Raw genomic sequence first — 6,588 nt, forward strand, 5'->3', positions numbered from 1 at the left:
AGCAACCAAGACAGGCAACTCAACCCTCGGCTGCTCACCAACTCTCGGCCAGTGTCCAGTCTGCATGGATGAGCGAGGACGCGTCCAAGGAGACCGAGGTGTCCGATACCTGCTCATTCAGCCAAAACAGTGAAGCTTGTCCGCAGCACCTGGCCCGCGGCCCTGTCTCTTAATACGCATCTCCTCTCCTTCGGTCTCTCCAAACGAAGCCTGGTGTGGCAGAGACCCAGCAGCTGGTCTCCATGGCCAAAAGTTTCACTGAAGTCAGGAAAGTGCCACCCCTTGTCACACAGTTCCAAAGGGTCTTCAACCAAAAGTAAAAAAAAAAAAAAAAAAAACACATGAAAACAAGATTGAAACATCCGGAACACAAAAGGATGATACAAGACCTATACTCAGTGCCCTAGTGGTTAGAGTGTCCGCCCTGAGATCGGTAGGTTGTGAGTTCAAACCCCGGTCGAGTCATACCAAAGACTATAAAAAATGGGACACTCAGCATAAAGGGTTGTAATTGGGGGTTAATACACCAAAAATGATTCCCAGGTGTGGCCACCACTGCTGCTCACTGCTCCCCTCACCTCCCAGGGGATGATCAAGGGTGATGGGTCAAATGCAGGGAATAATTTCGCCACATCTAGTATGTGTGACAATCATTGCTACTTATATATGTATATATGTCATATTTACTGTATTTCCTTGAATTGCCGCAGGACATATAGTATGCGCCTGCCTTGAATTACTGCCGGGTCAAACTCGCTTCGCAAAATAATTTGCGCATGCTTAGTATTACCGCCGGGTCAAACTCGTGACGTCACGAGTGACACTTCACCTGTCATCATTTTGGAAATGGAGGAGGCTGATTTCAATACCGGTAATTTGAAATCGCATTAAGGGAAGAAGATTAAGAGATATTCAGTAGGATTTAAGGTCCAAGCTTACATCACACTCAAATTTTTACTGCATGCCTTTGGTAAGTGCCGGAGTGAGAAGAGGTTTTAAAATAATTAGCGCATGCTTACTTTTACAGCATGCCTTTGGTAAGCGCAGGAGTGAGAAGAGGTTTTAAATGAATTAGCGCTTTTTGCTAACAATTACACTTTACACATATACATATATATATATATATATATATATATATATATATATATATATTTATATAGATGTGTGTAGATATATCCACACCATTCTATTACTACAACTTTACTGTCTTAAAAAATATATAATCTGCATTGTGACTTGTTAGTAAAATGACAACTTTTTCTGCCATTTTTATTTTTTTAATACCTTTTTATTTTCATCACTGACATTTTAAAATACTTTTTCATCATTTTATGACAACATTTTCCAATAAGTATACACCACTATCATGTAGAATAATAATACTTATTACCAAACTTCAACGATTATCTTCTCCGTGGCGGCTTGTTGCTAGGCAGAATGTGCTAGTTGCAGGAGAGAAAGGACAGGGAGAGCTGGCTGGGACCGGAGGCAAGATGGCGGGACTTCTTCAAGGCAGGACTAGCACCATCTGGTGGATCTAATGGGGCACTGCCTCACACGCCCCTAATGGATTGGAAAAACTGAGCGTGGTCTTAAGAACAAATCCAAGCTTTTGGTTTTGTGACGTCGACTTTGTGTCGTCTTTCTTGGCCAGACAGGAAGCACCAGAACAAGCAAGAAGTCCTTTGTCCCGTCTCGTCCGCCTGCAGTCCTTCCTGCCTTTGTCCGCCACCCACACGCGGCCATCACCAGCGCCATGGTGCTGCTGGAACAATGGTCCGTCTCAGGGCCTCGGCCCACACAGCGGAGAGGCGTGAAGGTCTCCTTCTGTCCGTCAAGCGCCGTCTTTTCTCCGGCTTCTTCGTCAGCGCCGTCTCCGCGCTCCTTCCCCACGGGGTGAGCTCACCCGCGCCCACGTTAACGTGACCTCATCATCGCCGCGCCGCGATGGCGGCACTTATCACCGCCGTTGTGCTCAAGAGTGGAGAGACATCTCAAACACTTGGACGACAAGCTGAGGGTCAGCGGCGGTTTTTATTGAGCCTTGATGGCATTTTTCATAAACAACACAAACTCCTCTTATTGGTTTGTAAAACTTGACCGTACGATTGCTCCCTCGTTCTTTTCTGCTCACCATCATCTGGCCACTTGTTGCTAGGCAGATTTTGTGTGGGCCAAATTGACAAAATCCAACCTTTTTTTTCTTTACTATTATGAAAATAAACTTTTTTATTTAATTTCTAGCCTTGTAAAATGACCACTTTTTCACTTTAACCTTTAATGTTGCTTTATTCTTCCAAAATCCAACCTGTTTTTCTTTAATATTATGAGGTGTCGACTTGTCCAGGGTGTACGCCGCCTTCCGCCCGATTGTAACTGAGATTAGGCACCAGCGACCCCAAAGGGAATAAGCGGTAGGAAATGGATGGATGGATGGATTATAAAAAAAATATTTACTTAATTTCAGTAAAAGTCTTGTAAAATGACCACTTTTCTGACATAATGTTGCTTTTTTCTTGTAAAATTGCAAATGTTTTTATAATAATTTATTCTGTTTTTTTTGTTTTCTTGTTATATTTTAGTTATTTTATTTCAATTACAACTTTTTTCGAAATTTGATTACTTTATTGTTACAAAAGTAAACTTTTTTTCTTAAAATATTACAACTTCATTTTCATGACAAAATTAAGATTTCAGTCGCATAAAAAAAATTAAAAAAATTCCCCATAAAATTATGCTTACCACTTTGCTTCAATGTTCTCATATATATTTTATTTATTTTTCTTGTAATATTCCGGGGGGGGGTTCTTTAAAATTACAACTTTTTACTAGTAAATTGACAACTTTAGTCTTGCAAAATCCAACCTTTTTTTCTTATATATTATGAGAATTATAATATTATGAATTTTTTTTTATTTACTTTATTATAGGCCTTGTGAAAATACAACTTTTTCACATTTTTTTTTCTTTAATATTAAAAAAAAACATTCTTTTTGGTAATGTTAAAAAACATCACTTTTTCCTTTTTCACATAATGTTGCTTTATACTTGCAAAATTGCAAATGTTTTTTTTAGAATAATTTATACTCTTTGGCTTGTTTTTGTTCTTGTTATATTCAGACCTTTATTTTTATTTCAATAAAAACTTTTTTTCATGATTTGATACTTTATTGCTGCAAAATTAAACTTTTTTTCCTTAATATATATTACAACCTAAATTTCGTGAAAATTTTTTTATTTTAGTTACATAAAATGTGTTTTTTTCCCCCCCCAAAAATTGTTTTTTTCTCTTTTTTAATTTTGTTTAAATTTTCTCACGTTTTTTTCCATTTTTCTTGTAATATTTCAGGGGTTTCTTTAAAATGTAAAACTTTTTACTTGTAATTTGATTACTTGGGTATATTGCAAAGTTTTACTTTTTTCTGTAATATTATGACTTTATTTTCCTAAAAATTACACATTTTTCTTCAATGACAATATTTTACACTTAATTGATTTGAAAATGTTTTCTCATAATAATTTATTCTATTTGACTCTTTTCTTGTTGTAGTCAGACCTTTTTTGTATTACAACTTTCTACTTGTAATTTGATTACTTCATTGCTGCAAACTCAAACCTTTTTTCTAAATATCAGAACAATATTTTTGTAAAATAATTTACGTTTTTCTTGTCAAATTAAAAATGTTGTCTCATAAAAGTATTTTTTCCCCATAACATTAAAGTTGTATTTTTGTAAATTTAGCTTCAGTTATCTTATAATTTTTTTGGTCTTTTTCAAACTTTTTTCTTGTAAAATTCTAAAAAAAAAAATTCAATTTTACAACTTTTTACTTTTAATTAATTTACTTAAATACAGCAAAATCCAAACGTTTTTCTGTTATATGAGGACTTTATTTTCATAAACATTAAAGCTTTGATTTTGTAAAATTACAAAAAATTGTTTCGCTTTTTTTAATTTAAAATTGCAATTATTTTCTTATATTAATTTATTTTCTTTGACCAACTTTTTTGTTGTATCAGGTCCTTTTTTTGTACTATGAGGTTCTACTTGTAATTTGATTGCTTTATTACTGCAAATTTCTCAAAAAATATTACATATATTTTCTTCAAAATATATTTCTTGTCAAATGAAAATTTTACTCTTATACAATGACCACTTTTTCCCCAGTACATTTTTGTTTTTTTCTCATAAATTTGCTTCATTTCTCATCATTTATTTTTTCTTTTGAAAACTTTTTTCTTGTAATATTCCGAGGGGGATTTTTCTGTTCAATTAATAGTGCAAAATCCAACCTTCTTTCTTTGGCTTTGAAAAAAATACAGCTTTTTCAGTTAATATGCCACAATTTTCAACTTTATTGCAATAATTTCTTATAATAATCGATTGTATTTTACTAACTTTGTTATATTCAGTTATATTCATTAATATTTTTTGTATTTTGTAAGTAATATTTTTGTATTACAACTTTCTACTTGTCATTTGATTATTTTATTGCTACAAAATAACCATTGTTTTCCTAAACATTAGAACTAAAAAATCATGGATCAGCTCAACCTCTACCTCATCTGAACCACAATTGATCCCCAGCTACACTTCTAAGCATCAAACACGTTTATATGCGGTTATAGTGTGTGTGTGTGTGTATATATATATACACATACATATAATAATATATATATACACATAATATATGTGTATATATATATTATATACACACACATTTTTTTCAAATATGTGGTTATAGTGTTTATATTTATATGTGGTTATAATGTATATATATATATGAGGTTATGGTGTATTTATATTTATATGTGGTTGTAGTGTTTATATTTATATGTGGTTATAATGTATATATATATATTTATATGAGGTTATAGTGTTTATATTTATATGTGGTTATAATGTATATATATATATATATATATATATATATATATATATATATATATATATATATATATATATATATATATATATATATATATATATGAGGTTATGGTGTATATATATTTATATGTGGTTATAATGTATATATATATTTATATGAGGTTATGGTGTATATATATTTATATGTGGTTATAGTGTTTATATTTATATGTGGTTATAATGTATATATATATATATATATATATGAGGTTATGGTGTATATATATATTTTCTCATTCTGTTTTGCACTCTTGGAGTCAATATAGGCATAGTCATGTACATATTGTATATACCACATCCCCCATTTTTTGTATATATTGTTTTTCAAATCACCCGACATCTATACTGTGTATATGTATATCATTTATAAAAAAAATTTAAACGTAATTTTTTTATGTACATGTTACAGGTTATATATCTTTTGTATCAAATGTTATGAATATTTAATGGACCACAATGGAAACAAGCCTTTTGGCTTTTTGTGCCACAAATTTGCCTTTTTAAAGCATTACATGGATTCAATTCTTTAGGATGTCAATAAACTTCTCAATCAATCAAACTATAGTTTTGTAAAAAAATAAATAAATAAATACAACATTTGTCTTGTAAAATGTGATTTTTACCACTTTTTCCCCCATAAGACTATGGCAATATTTTCATAAATATTATTATGGTTGTTACTGTTTCATTAATATACTGTATTTCCTTGAATTGCCGCCGGGGCGTTAATTAATTTAAAACCTCTTCTCACTCCTGCGCTTACCAAAGGCATGCGGTAAAAGTAAGCATGCGCTAATTATTTTAAAACCTCTTGTAACTCCGGCACTTACCAAAGGCCTGCAGTAAAAATTTGAGTGTGATGTCAGCTTGGACCTTAAATCCTACTGAATAGCTCTTAATCTTCTTCCCTGGATGCGATTTCAAATTACCGGTATTGAAATCAGCCTCCTCCATTTTGAAAATGATGACAGGGGAAGTGTCACTCGTGACGTCACGAGTTTGACCAGGCGGTAATACTAAGCATGCGCTAATTATTTTGCGAAGCGAGTTTGATTCAAGGCAGGCGCATACTATATGCCCTGCGGCAATTCAAGGAAATACGGAAATTCTGTTTTTCTAACTTTGTTTTTATTTCTCTGCATATTTTTTCCTTTCAAAATAAAACTGTTACAAATAAGATTTTTTTCATAAAATTATTATCTTCACAATTGTAACATCCATCCATCCATCCATTTTCTACCGCTTATTCCCTTTCGGGGTCGCGGGGGGCGCTGGTGCCTATCTCAGGTACACTCGGGCGGAAGGCAGGGTACACCCTGGACAAGTCGCCACCTCATCGCAGGGCCAACACAGATAGACAGACAACATTCACACTCACGTTCACACACTAGGGCCAATTTAGTGTTGCCAATCAACATATCCCCAGGTGCATGTCTTTGGAAGTGGGAGGAAGCCGGAGTACCTGGAGGGAACCCACGCATTCACGGGGAGAACATTTAAACTCCACACAGAAAGATCCCGAGCCTAGATTTGAACCCAGGACTGCAGGAACTTCATATTGTGAGGCAGACGCACTAACCCCTCTCCCACCGTGAAGCCCACAATTGTAACATATTTTTTGTAATATTATGGCTTTATTAAAAAAAAAGTTATTATTTTTC

The sequence above is a fragment of the Nerophis ophidion genome, linkage group LG27 (genome assembly GCF_033978795.1).
Source record: "Nerophis ophidion isolate RoL-2023_Sa linkage group LG27, RoL_Noph_v1.0, whole genome shotgun sequence".
Taxonomy (NCBI): Eukaryota; Metazoa; Chordata; class Actinopteri; order Syngnathiformes; family Syngnathidae; genus Nerophis; species Nerophis ophidion.